Raw genomic sequence first — 14,502 nt, 5'->3', positions numbered from 1 at the left:
CTCCTAGTATTCATGCGGAAGGTATGTGTTCTTGAACACACCTTTATATTATGAGTTTGTTAAAAGAAAGATTAATATCTTTTCTTCTTTGTTTTCAAACAATGTTAAAGGGTTGTTTGATAATACAAATGAATCTATGTGTGGTTACCTCTACCTTGTCCATCCTTCGAGGATGAATGTTCCTAGTAGGGGAGAATGTTACATCCTGGGTTTTGTCCTTAGAAATTTTTCCTTGAAAACCATTCTTCGGATCCTATACGACTCTAGGTTACGAGCTGTATGCTGGGGTGCGAGTGTATGGTCCTGTCGCAAGCTGACCGGTGTTAGTTAGTGGGATGGTTTAGATCACTGGAATGGTCATGACTTAAGGAATAAGGTGTAAGTCTTTGATACAAGTCCTATGAGGAACTCGTATGGTGGGCATTGTTTGATCCTCTTGGTAATTCATTCTGCCAGGGATACAAATTATGGGTATGGACTGTATGCATAAATTACGACTTGGTTTGATGAGTCATATACTAGACTGTGTTTGAGCTAAGGTTAAGGCCTCGGAATGACTAATGGGAACCAATCGTAAGGAAAGGTATGACTCGTAAGAGGGTCAGTGGTATCCTGTGATGGGTTTTTATGGGAAATAAGTAGGGGTATTCTAGACTTTTCCCTACATAACCTATTTATGACACATGACTTATAATACACATAGGAGGTTATTTACCCTATTATTCTATTCATTAGTACATAGAAAACTATTCCTAAACATTCGATAATTCTCTCAAGAGCTTTTAGGGCAAAAGAGATTGGGTTTTAACTTAAGGATTGCTTTTCAGATTCTTTGGTGATTTTATTCCATCATCTTTCTTCGTTTAAGGCATGTGTCTTTTCCCTACTTACTTTTTCTAAAAAGGCATGAATTTTATAGGTGTTTTCATGGTTTCAATATTGTATGAGTTATAGTTCTCAACTATTAATTAGTGGTTTTGATATAAATTGTTTGTTATGGTTTCCTATGGTTTAATAGTGATTTTATTTGTATTTATGGTAGTTTTGGGTAATTGGATTTCATGGTAATGGTTTAATGGTATTTGGAATTGGTTTAGGTTATATTACACTCCCAAGGTGTTTGCTAAAATGCTTATAAAGATATGTTTATTGCATTAACTTCTTTAAATGGAACTCTTGCTTGTTTTCAACTTGTGCATGAAACTATAAATGTTTTACAAAGGTTAAAGGCTTATTGTTTTTTCTAGTGGAGTACATAGAAGTCTCCCAAGACGTTAAGATGGTAAACGGAAAGGCACTTAAGTTTCCCCTTAATCCAAATGGTTCGGCTATGGTTAAATCTTGCAAGTATGGTTGATAAGTTGATACAACTAATAAATAGCCTTGGTTATTAAATAGTAGTTGGATTGGTTTGGACATTTTTTTAATTTGGGAATTTATTGTGGGATGTGTAACTTAGCCATGGAAGGTGGAGGTTTCGAGGGATTCGAAACTAGAAGCTTATATTTTCCGATATGAGGGGTATCTTAGGGACACGTGCTAGTGTCACATTTTATATTGAAGGGATGTACTAGTCATCCCATGGCATATCTCATGGTTGTGCGGTTACACGCACTGGGACTCTTTCAGTAGGGGGAGATAAACCCATATGACCCATGGATGTGGTTAAATAGCAAGGTTACATAATCAAAGTAAAGGTTTTAAATGTCTATTAAACATGGATTCCCTTTCCCAACACTTATATATATATATATGTATCTATGGTTGTATGCATAATGGGTGATTTTACTTTATTGATTAAATGACATTACTTTATCCTTATCCTAAGATACATGCTAGCGGTCATTTGCTAACCCATCTACTGGTGGCTATACACCCACTCTATGCTGGAACAAACCGTTCGACTCCTCCTCTTTATGGATTGACATGGTGACAAAATTTGGATTGAAGTTGTGAGCTTTCATAATTGCGAAAGGCTCCATTTTATGATATGGACACTCTAATACAGTTTGTTTTCATTTTGGACGTTGGTTTTGGCCATGGCTGAGGGAATGTCCCAACAAGATATTTTTATTCTTTTGTATGGAAGATTTTTGGTACATCTGGGTTTGGTATAGGCGGGATCAGTATTGGTGTCGTCCTTGGCATTGGAATTAGCTGAGAGGCTGGCATCATCGGTCATAATCTCTCACTATTCCATCATATTACATTTTGGAATTGATTATTATATTATCTTTTGATATTCTCCTTGGTTTGGTATGGTATGGATGGTTGGGTTTGGTACTATTTGACTCTATAGGGTCGGTCACAGTCGTGATCCTATCCTAGAGTCTTGATGTTAACAATAACTCTATCTTGTTATATGTTCAAAATTCAACTTATCTGAGGCTATAATAGTTGGTTGGGATGGGTTAAAGGGGAGGTCCCCCGGTCCTAGTTGGACTTGGGATGCCCATTATGTCTTGGACCTGGTTGAGGTCGTGACATAATTTAATTCACATTTGAAAAGTCATTTAATCTTAAAGTTGAATAATTAAAGAATTACCTATGATCCTTTCCTAACCGACTATCCTACAGCCTAGGCAAGACTAACTGGGCAATTCCCGGATTCAACACACAATGGGAACAAAGAAAGCATAAGACATACACATGACATAGAGTTGCATCACAAACTACTACCTATTTGGTTCATGTAAATGTTAGCTATGATTATCATGTCCTTAAACCTAATTCCATAGAGAGATTCAAAATATTCACATATATACACATCACATAGTTAAATATAAATTATATTTAAAGGGGTTCATCAAAAACACTTTAAGCACAATCAAACAAAATACATCAAATACCTTAGGTACTTATTTTCCTCTTAGTTAAATAAAAATAAAATACAAACATTAGGAAATAAAACATAATATGTCCTAAACATGCTAGCTCTACTAAAAACAGACTTTGGGAAAAGAGACACGATGACAAAAACTCTAAGAGGACATCTAGACCAACAAGAAGCCGCACTCTCAACTTAAATACATGTATTGTCCCCAATACATCAAACCACTATAAAACAAGAGAGATAGGAACATATCTGCAAAACAATAGGTGGGTAGATCTAATGTCAATCCCATAAACACAAATGCACAAATAACATAATACCTTAGGTTGCCTCTCAAAAACATATGATTTAACGTTGTGGTACGATATGGGTACCTTGATTACTCAAAATTAATCAAAGTAGACAAAGAAGAAGCCTGTAGGGTCATTAATAGAATTTACTTCCAAGACCACCTTTATGTTAGTCAGCTACTTCATGGTTCAGTAAACTTTGAATGTGTCCTCCTTATCACTCAGCCTGAACTTAAGCTCCTTTTTCTCCATAGACATCAATATTCTACCGGTGGCTAAAAATAGTCTCCCTAAAATTATGGGGATCTCAAAAATCACCTATAAATCTAGGATAAAAAAAGTCAAATGGTAAAATAAAGTTGTCCACATTGACCATAACATCAAACGATATGCCCATGGGCTTTTTTACTATGTGATCTGCCATCAACTACTGTATTTTCATTTGTCTGGGAGGTTTCATGCCCAATTATTTGAACATTACTAGTGGTGTCAAGTTAATGCTGGCACCTAATTCACATAAAGCTCTAGCAAATCTAGATGTCTTAATGGTACATGGAATTGTGAAAGCTCTAGGATCACCTTTCTTTTGTGGTACAGATTGCGATATAATCTTACTACAATGATAAAACCCACTAACATCATCATAACTAATTGTTCTCTCTTTTTCACCAAATCCTTTATAAATTTTACGTACTTAGGCATCTACTAAAGAGCTTAAAGAAGAGGGATATTCAAACTTAACTATTTTAGCATAACAATGAACTTTTTATACTTTCTTTCTTCTTTCATCTGCTGCAGTTTAATACCCATGCTTTTTCTTAGCTTTAAAATCATCTCAAGGATGTCATAACTTGCTTTGAAATAATAAATCATTCTTATACAAGTGGTATTTCCATCATGTATAATTCGCGAGAATCCAACACCCAGGGGAAGAGTTAGAGCCTTTTTAGTGAGACAGTTTTTGACCTGAGCCTTCTACGCGTTGCGAAGATTGCTCAAACGGCAATTGTCAATTTCCAACATTTGTGTGCGATACTATCATGTCGTGACAAACTTCCAGGTTGTAGACAAGGTGGCAATGGGATAGCTCCATGTCGCGCCACCGTGTAGTTTCCCAGTTGTCAATTTCCATTGACACAACGCGATAACGCCGCGTCGTGCCAACGACCCAATTCGAGAAAAATTACTAAAAATTTAATTACGTGTCCAGGGTTAAAAGGGTCAATTTTCCCCATATTTAAGCTTCCAAACATGGTATTTAGACCCTATTCATCCAAAATATTGATGTTTTTCTCAAATACTCTTAATAACTCAAGATAGGGTTTTCATAGATGGTCTAATTTCAAGAAGGTCTCACCATCAATCTTTATGAAATCATGAACTAAGGTATTCATAATGTTCATTCATGGTCTCCTTTCGTCCATGAAGTCCAAGAATCCTTTTTAACTACAAGTTATGGATTTTCTTCGTGTTTTCATGCTTTGTATGTTGTCTTTCATGTTGATAAATGTGAAATTGGATTCTACTCCATGTTTATTGATAGTTTTGATGTGGGTTTAATTACTATAGCCATATATTTACATGTACTATGCCTATCATATGCTTAATTAAATTCCAAAATGAAGGAATATTGTCTAACTAGCATGATATCATAAAATACTCATGTATGCACAAGATCATACCTATTACATGTTTGATGAAATGATCCTATGAAGGTAGTATGTATTATGATGATAGTCAAGTTTTCAAGTAAATCATGTTATATCAGTTTCCTTCTATCGAGTCCTAGGGGTACTTGTACCTAAAATATTAGCTGTGTGTCTAGATCCATGTCATTTTTCCATGATACTATCAATCAAGCTATGAACTCTTAGACTTCAAATAGTCTTATGACGCAGGAAGAATCTCCATGATCTCATGACTCAGTCAGTTGTCAGATATCAGTAGTATTCTGTTAGCCATAAAAATTCAGTAACTCAGTCCATGCTCAGTTCAGTTCAGTAAATCATGTTCAGTGTCTATTCAGATGGGAGTAGGAATTAGCACTGAGTGAACCCAAGGATGGGAACTCATTTATTATATGAGGGTGTGATTCTTAGAAGCAATCTTTGCATTCCATAACTATGTAGCCAGCATAGGTTAAGACATCCTAGCCTGTTATATGAGGGTAGATAAGGTGGCTTAACCTGTTATGTGAGGGTTCCCACCATTCTTCCTAGAGTTACCTGGTATATAAGGGTTACTCACATGTTGTCCTTACCAGTGGTGTGGTATTGACACCCTTCCAATCAGGTCATAGATTGGACCCCAGCACTGCTATTATATCACCTTTGGGACATATCGGTTAGATAATATATCCCATAGGTTTGTTTTATAGAATCAGGACTATCAGATATAATCAATCAGTCTCAGTAATAGAACTCAAATAGTTCTTCAGATTTCAGGACTGTCAGATACAATCAACTCAGATAAGTATGAAACTCACATAGTTCAATCAGATTCAAGACTGTCATACACAGTAACCCATGTTATTAGTTATATTCAGAAATAGACCTTTATCTTATCAGTCTTATTAGTTACTAGCATATCACGTTATCAGTATACAGACTTAGAAATCATGAAATCACGTTGTTAGTTATAGTTATGTATTTATGCATATATTCTTATGGTTATGTTAGACAGTCAGTTAGCATTATTCATACATGTGAACCATTGCATATTGCCTACCTTACATGTATACTGACGCATTCTCGCTATTGTGCTTTCTTTTTATGTTACACTATAGGTTCAGAGACATGAGTTCAAGATAAGTAGTAGATTCAAGATTTAGCAGTCAGAGTAGAAGTGATTCCTCATCCTTCAAGGACATAATAATTTTCTGTTATCTCATTGATTAGCTTATTAGTTGGAGTTAGTTGGGGGCATGTCCCATCAACTTATTATTTAGATTCTTTAGACAGTAGAGGCTTTCAGACTAGATACAGACTAGATATAGACTATAATATTTAGACTTTAGTATTTTTAATTTTGTTTTGGGTATTCTATTACCCCACACAGATGTTACATTATTCAGTTATGTTCATGATCAAACCTTATGTCCTTTCAGTGCATGTTTCCACATTATTAAGTTATCTTATGCAGTATTCAGGTACAAATATTAGTCATGGATTATCGTGTGGTCCCTCGAGGTCATGAGCACTGTGAAGCATTCTGGTTCAGCAAATTAGGTCGTTACAAACTTGGTATCAGAGCCTAAGGTTCAATAGAGTCCTAGGAAGTTTGAAATCCGCATCTAGTAGTCTTGTACATGGGTGTGTTATGTGCCACATTTATGTGCGAGAGGCTATGAGATGTTTTAAGAATAGTTTCCACTCTTTCAGTATTCCTGTCGTGCCTGTGAGCATAATCACAAGTCAGTATCTCAGTCTAGTCCACTTCTTCTCTTTATTTCAGAACATGTCTCCTTAGAGAAGAAATTAGTCAGCCCCTCAGCCCGAATAACCTTTGGCTGATCATATTTCTCATGCGGAGTTCAGGATCGTATTTACCAGTTTTTCTCAATCAGTCGCTGCTCATAATGAACGGCCAACTGTCATTCCAACCAACCCAGTGGCCAACTCAGCTGCAGCGAGGATTCGGGAATTCACCTGAATAAATCCTCCAACCTTTCTTAGGTTTATGGTAGATGAAGACTCTCAGGAATTCTCAGATCAGGTTCAGAAAGTGATAGATGTCATAAGGGTGACTACTTTTGAGAGTGCTGAGCTAGCTGTATACCTGTTGTAGGATGTGGCTCATGCTTGGTTCAAACTGTTGAAGTCTAAAAGATCAAATAATGCATGTTATAGAGAGTGGGAGCAGTTTGTCACTAAATTCTTAGACAGATTCTTTCCCCAAGAGCTTAGAGAAACTTAGGTGCTACATTTCATCAACCTCAGGCAGGGCAATATGACAGTGAAAGAGTATTCTTTTAAGTTTACTCAATTAGCAAGGTATGCTCCTCATGTGGTTGCAAACAGTAGATCCAAGGTGATTAAGTTCACTTCAGGGGTGAACAATAACGTGGTTAATGAGTGCAAATCCTCTATACTGAATAGTGACATAACCTTAGCTAGACTTATGACCCATGCTCAGCAGATAGGGGAGCAGAAAATTAAGCAAAGGGAGAAACAGAATAAGAAATCTAGGACAGGTAGCTTCAATTTTAGTCAGCCTAAGTTAGAAGGAGAAAACCATTCTTATTTCATCCTAAGTCATAAGTTCCAGCTCCCTCTATAGCAAATTCTCCAGTTCCTAAGTTCAGAGAGGGTAACAAAGATAGAGCACCGGGCTTTAAGACCTGGGGAAGTGTTAGTTATGCCTGCACCTATCCTCTTTGCTAGACTTATGGTAAGCACCATTAGGGTGTGTGTAGAGAAGGTAGTGGAATTTGTTTTGGTTGTGGTAAGCCAGGCCATAGAGTTAAAGACTGTCCACAAGTAGGGTGCCACTCGCAGTGCTACTAGCGGGCAATGCCCAAATCATCTCTATTCTCATTAGACTCGACATGATCAGGAAACTTCTCCTGATATAGTTACTGGTATGTTACAGATCTTTCATGTGCATGTTTACGCTTTGCTAGATCCAGGAGCTTCCTTATCTTCCGTTACTCCTTATATAGCAGTTGATTTAGGAGTTAGTCCTAAAATTCTTTCAGAGCCCTTCTTAGTTTCTACCCTAGTGGGTAAAATAATCATAGCCTGGTAGGTATATAGAAACTGTCCGGTTATGATATTTTAGAAAGTCACTTCAGTAGACCAAGTCACAATAGATTTAACTGATTTTGATGTCATTCTCGACAGAATTGGCTTCATTCTTGCTATGCCATAGTCAACTGTAGAATAGAATATTTCAGTTTTGGTTTCTAAATGAACCCGTCCTAGAGTGGAAGGGTAGCATATACGCTTTCAGGGGTCAACGTATTTCCTACCTTTGGACAAGAAAAATATTATCTAAGGGGTGTGTTTATCATCTAGTTCATGTTAGAGATTCTAGTTTCGAGGCTCCTAGTCTCGAATGAGTCCCAGTAGTGTATGAACATTCAGATGACTTTCCTGAAGATCTACCAGGAATTCCTCCTGAAAGGGAAATAGAATTCGGTATTGATCTTCTTTTAAAAACTCAGCCTATCTCTATTCCTCTATACAGAATGGCACCAGTAGAACTCAAGGAACTGACAGAACAGTTGAAGGATATCTTAGATAAGGGATTCATCAAACCCAGTGTTTCCCTGTGTGGTACACTAGTCTTATTCGTGCGCAAGAAAGACGGTTCACTCAAAATGTGTATAGATTACCATCAACTCAGCAAAGTTGTGGTCAAGAACAAGTTTCCTCTTCCTAAAATTGATGACTTGTTTGAACAACTTCAGGGTGCCAGTTATTTCTCTAGATAGACCTTAGATCTGGCTATCATCAGCTCAAAGTTAGAGAATGTGACATCCCAAAGATAGTTTTTCATATGGAGTATGGTCATTTCAAATTTATGGTCATTTCATTTGGTCTTAGTAATGACCCAGCCAATTCCATGGATTTGATGAACCGTGTGTTCAAGCAGTACTTAGATATCTTTATCATAGTCTTCATAAATGATATTCTGGTCTATTCCCGCACTGAGCTCGATCATGCGGATCATCTTAGGATAGTACTCTAGACTCATAGAAATCACCAGTTATTCACTAAATTTAGTAAGTGTGAATTTTGGCTAAGATCAGTAGCATTCCTTGGCCATATTATTTCCAGTGATGGAACTATAATAGATTCTCAAAAGACAGGAGTAGTAAGAAAATGGCCTCACCCTGTTTCTCCATCAGATATCAGGAGTTTATTGGGTTTGGCTGGCTATTATAGATGGTTTTTTGAGGTATTTTCTTCTATTTGGTCTCCTATGTCCATATTGACTCAGAAGAAGGTCAAGTTCCAATGGTCAGATCCTTGCGAGAACAGTTTTCAGGAATTGAAGACTCGACTCACCTTAGCTCTAGTTGTTGCATTACCAGATGGTTCAGACTGTTTTGTAGTTTATTATGATGCATTCAGAGTAGGTTTAGGTTATATCCTAATGTAGCATAGTAAGGTCATAGCCTGCACCTCCAGATAGCTTAAACCCCATAAGAAGAATTATCCAACTCATGATCTTGAATTAGCAGCCATAGTATTTGCCTTAAAAATTTGGAGGCATTATATCTACGGAGTTCATGTAGACGTCTTCACAGATCATAAAAGCCTTCATTATGTATTTTCTCAAAAAGATCTCAATCTTCATCAGATAAGGTGGTTAGAGCTCTTAAAATATTATGACATGAGTGTCCTCTATCATTCGGGCAATGCCAACATAGTGGTTGATGGTCTCAGTAGCCTGTCTATGGGTAGTATTTCTTATGTTGATGATAGTAAAAAGAAGTTAGTCCAAGAAGTACACCAGCTTTGCTACAATAGGCATTCGCTTAGTAGACTCTTCAGAGGGCAGTGTATGTGTTAAGAGTAGTTCAGAATCATCTCTTGTTTCCAATGTGAAAGAAAAGCAAGAAAAGGATCATATCCTTGTCAAGCTAAAATAGTTAGTTCAAAATTAGAAAATAGAGGTTTTCTCCCAAGGGGGAGATGGCGTCCTCCATTGTTAGGGTCATCTATGAGTTCCAGGTGTAGATGACATAAGGCAGCAAATTCTTGTAGAAGTGCATGGCGTGCGCTACTCTATTCATCCAGGGACTACTAAGATGTACCGTGACTTGTAGGAGATCTATTGGTGGAATGAGATGAAGAGATATATTACAGAGTTTGTGGTTAAGTGCTCTACATGTCAGTGGGTTAAGATAGAGAATCAGAAGCCTAGTGGTCCTATACAGGAGTTTCCTATTCCTACTTGGAAGTGGGAAGAAGTGAACATGGAGTTCGTGATAGGTTTTCCTCAAACTCATCATCAGCATGATTTAGTGTGGATCACCTGCGTGTCGTGTTACAAACTTTGAAGGATCATTGTTTGTAAGCCAAGTTTTCCAGGTGTGAAATTTGGTTGAAAGTCCTAGCTTTTCTTGGTCATGTCATCTCTTGTGAAGGGATTATGGTAGATCCCCAAAAGATTTTGGTCGCTAAGAAGTGGCCTAGACCAACGATACCAACTAATATTTGGAACTTTTAGGGTCTAGCTGATTATTATAGATGGTTTGTCGAGAGTTTCTCCACTTTAGCTGCCCCATTAACCATGCTGACCTAAAAGAAGGTCAAGTTCTTATGGTCTGATGTAAGTGAGGGTAGTTTTGAGAAGTTGAAAGATAAATTGACTTCACCTCTGGTTTTGACCTTTCCCGAGGGTAGTGATGGTTTTGTGGTTTATTGTGATATTTCTCAAGTTGGTACTGGTTGCGTGTTGATAAAACATGGTAGGGTTGTGGCCTATGCTTCTTGAAAAATATAAGTTCACAAAAAGAACTACCACACCCATTACTTAGAATTATTAGCCGTAGACTGTGCTTTGAAAATATGGTGGCATTATTTTTATAGTGTTCATATTGATATCTTTTTCGATCATAAGAACCTTCAATTTGTGTTTACCTAAAAGTAGTAAAATCTCCAACCAAGAAGGTGACTTGAGCTATTGAAAGACTATGATATGAGTCTTTATTACTATCCCAGTAAGGAGAATGTAGTCACTGATGCTCTTAATAGATTGTTTATGGGGTGTTTAGCCCATGTTGAGGTGGATAAGCAGGAGTTGGTGAAAGATATCCACCGTTTGGCAAATCTTGGAGTTTGACTTTCAGACTCTAAGGATGGTAGTGTGTTTTTGCATTTTGTATCTCAATTATATCTTGTTGTCAAGATATAGGAAAAGGAAGTATTGGACCCTGCTTTGACTAAGATCAAGGGTAATATGGGTCAACACAAAGCCGCGGACTTTATGATTGGTGGTGATGGTATCTTGGGTACTAAGGTAGGATATGCATTCATAATGTTGATAGATTAATGGAAAGGGTCATGGTCGAGACTCATGGTGCCTATTTTTCTATCTATCTCACTGCCACAAAAATATATCATGACCTTAGAGAGTTCTATTGGTTGAATAATATTAAGCGTGATGTTTCTAACCATGTAGCTAAGTGTATGGTGTACCAACAAGTAAAGGTTGAACACTTAATGACCGGTGGCTTAGGCCAAGAGATTATGTTTCCCGAGTGGAGGTGGGAGTTGATTAATATGTATCTTGTTACCAGTCTTCATAGATCCCAGAATCAATGTGATTCTATATGGGCTATTTTTGATAGAATCACCAAGTTTGCCAATTTCTTACTCGTGAGAAATATTTCTCAGCAAAAGACTATGCTAAGTTATTTCTTGTGGAGATCGTAAAGTTGCGAGGTGCTCTGATGTCTATTATCTTGGATCGCAGCCCTCTATTTTCATCCCACTTTTGGAAGTTATTCCAAAGAGGTTTGGGAGCTAAGGTGTGCCTTAGCACCAGTTTCCACCCACAAATAGGTGGTCAAGCGGAGAGAACTATCCAAACTTTAAAGGATATGTTTCAGGCTTGTGTAATATATTATAGTGGTAATTGATATGGCCATTTGAATTTGATTGAGTTCACCTATAATAATCGTTACCACTCTAGCATAGGCATGGCATCTTTTAAGGCATTGTATGGTAGGAGATGTCGATCTACTAATGGGTGGTATGAAGTTAGAGAGGGTATGTTGCTTGATCCTAATTTAGTTCACCAAGCCTTAGAGAAGGTAAAGGTGATTCATGATAGATTGAGACCCACTCAAAGTTGCCAAAAGTCTTATGTGTATATGTGGCGTAGGGACTTAGAGTTCAATGTGGGCGATTCGGTATTCTTGAAAGTGTCTCTCATGAAGGGAGTGATGTAGTTTGGTAAAAAGAAGAAGATTAGCCCTCGGTATATTGGTCCCTACTTGATTGTGAAGATAGTTGGAAATTTTGGCTACGAGTTGGAGTTTTCCCCTAGGATGGACTCTATTCACTCAATTTTCTATGTGTCTATGTTGCATAAATATGTGGGTGATCCTTCGTTTTTTATTCCCTTAGAAGATGTTGGTATCTCGGACTCCTTTTCCTATGACGAGGTCTAAGTGCAGATCTTGGATCAGCAAGTTTTTTGATTACGAATGATAGAAGTTCCTTTGTTTAAGGTTCTATGGAGGAACCAAAAGTACAAGGACGCTACTTGGGAGGCGAAAGAGGTCATGAAGTCCAAGTACCCACATTTATTTTCCATTTTAAAAAATTTTAGCGGAGGTATATGTTGATCTCCATAAATTGATGTACGTCTTTGTTAGGAAATGGATTAAAGTTCCCTATGTATGAATTGAGTTGTATCTTGTTAGGCAAGGGGTTCAAATCCCTAATGTTTTGAAATGATGTGTGACTTGTTTTGATGTGTTTACGTCTCTAATAATTTAAATTGATTCATGTTCTTGATAGACGATGGGGTAAAGTATCCAACTCTTAAACTGCCTTATATCCTTGAAGGTTTATAGGTTGAAGTCCTTAAGTTGTGAAATGAGTAACTATTGGAAAGTAATGGGTTTGAGTGCCAAGACCAATGAAATAAAACTGTAAATTGATGATTTTCATGATATGTGTTGTGTTGTGTTTTAACGTTGTTATGTTCTTGGTATTGATTTTGTTCAAATCTTGGTTGTGATGTGTGGTAATATGTTGACTTGTGTTCATGCTTTCCTTACCTATCATTCGCGGATGAATGATCCTTTATGGGGGGAATGAAATACCCGAGAATGTGGCCGTCAAGATTTTTGGTTGATTGGTAGTGATCATGATATGTGTGTTCTATTGTATCGTTAACGTGTGTTATTTGTGACTTCAGTAAATATTTCTTTGGTGTATGTTGAGGTGTCAACTTGTATAAATACTTTCCTATCAAAGTGGGAGAGAATTAAGACACCTAGACCTTAGACCTTTTGGGAAACAACATCCTTTTTGTGTCTCTGGAGTGGATACAGTTTGGGTTCTTGAGTTGTACCCTTGGTCACAACTCATACCCCTCACCTCCTTCCCTTTTGTATACTAGATAGTTGTTAGGTTAATTTACTATCCTTCATATGACAATGTCAATTCTTTGTCATAACCAATGCATACGAGTCATATGCAACTCAACCGTAAAGAGAGAGGCCTCAAACCAAGTGGATTATTTTGGTTACGGGTGGTCTATAGGAGTTTGGTCATAATTCATACCCCTTGAATACGACTCAAGGGTTCCCTTTCATACCCACAACATTTTTGGTGACCTAGGAGAAGCCAAGCGTATAATTTAAGGTACCACTCATACCCTGGGTCATGATTGCCGTGGGATCCGTATGGGGGAGTCGTATACCTGCTTGTGTGGACTATCATGCTTTTAACCATGGACCTTTTGGTCAATTCCCATACCTAAAACCCTAAAATTTCTCCCTATATATGGCATTGTAGCCTCCTAAGTCTTCATTTTATAATACTCAAACACTCTAAAGGCTCCTTGAAGATAGATTCGAGGCTAGCGTTGGGAGGTCCTCATCTAGTGTCAAGGAAGAGTCAAGATTCGTGTGTGTGTCATCTTGTTTAAGTAATGTATCTCTTCCCATCTTTAATAAATATAAACCCATATATTTCACACTTTAATTAGTAAGTGTACATGGTGGTTTTGAATCAAATGAAAAGGGTTTTACTACCTAACAATGAATAATAATGATTCTTGTTTATTCTTGTATTGATAAATGTGATTGATCGTATATTATATATATGGATGCTTGTGGTATGTTGTTTAACATGAGGGTATTGAGTAACCCTAGTCTTGATGATATCTACATAAGAATGACCTTATTATAAGTATGCACAAAAGGTGTTTTTAAAAATGTCCAAGTGAAATGTCTAGTGAATTGTGGATGATGTGTTAAGCTAGGGCAATGGACCAATAAGTATGAATTTTTTAAAAATGTTATAATAAGAGTATGGTAAGTCATGTAATGTGTGATGATAACCTTGTTGTGCTAAATGACCAATAGGGATTTGAGGTCCTTTAATATGAAAATGAACTTAAATAGTGTATCGAACTACAATGTTGAATGATATTACTGCTAAAATATGAATGTCTTCCGGGGGTCTTGACAACTGTAAATTAATGGTATGAACAATTGAATCAAGGCATTGGCCTATTGAGATGGATGATTAATAAATCCTCCCATCATGGCCACTAGTTCTTGTATAGCGTTGAATTTGATAAATGGCTAAAGTCCCTAAATGTCATATTGAATGTGTGTTGATGCATAGACAAAAGGGTAAAGTCCCAAATGTTATCTAATGATTGTTGTGATGGCTTGAGGTCAAA

This window comes from Capsicum annuum, chromosome 4, assembly GCF_002878395.1.
Source record: "Capsicum annuum cultivar UCD-10X-F1 chromosome 4, UCD10Xv1.1, whole genome shotgun sequence".
Classification (NCBI taxonomy): Eukaryota; Viridiplantae; Streptophyta; class Magnoliopsida; order Solanales; family Solanaceae; genus Capsicum; species Capsicum annuum.
The sequence above is the reverse complement of the archived record's forward strand: the minus strand, read 5'-3'. Positions refer to the sequence as shown.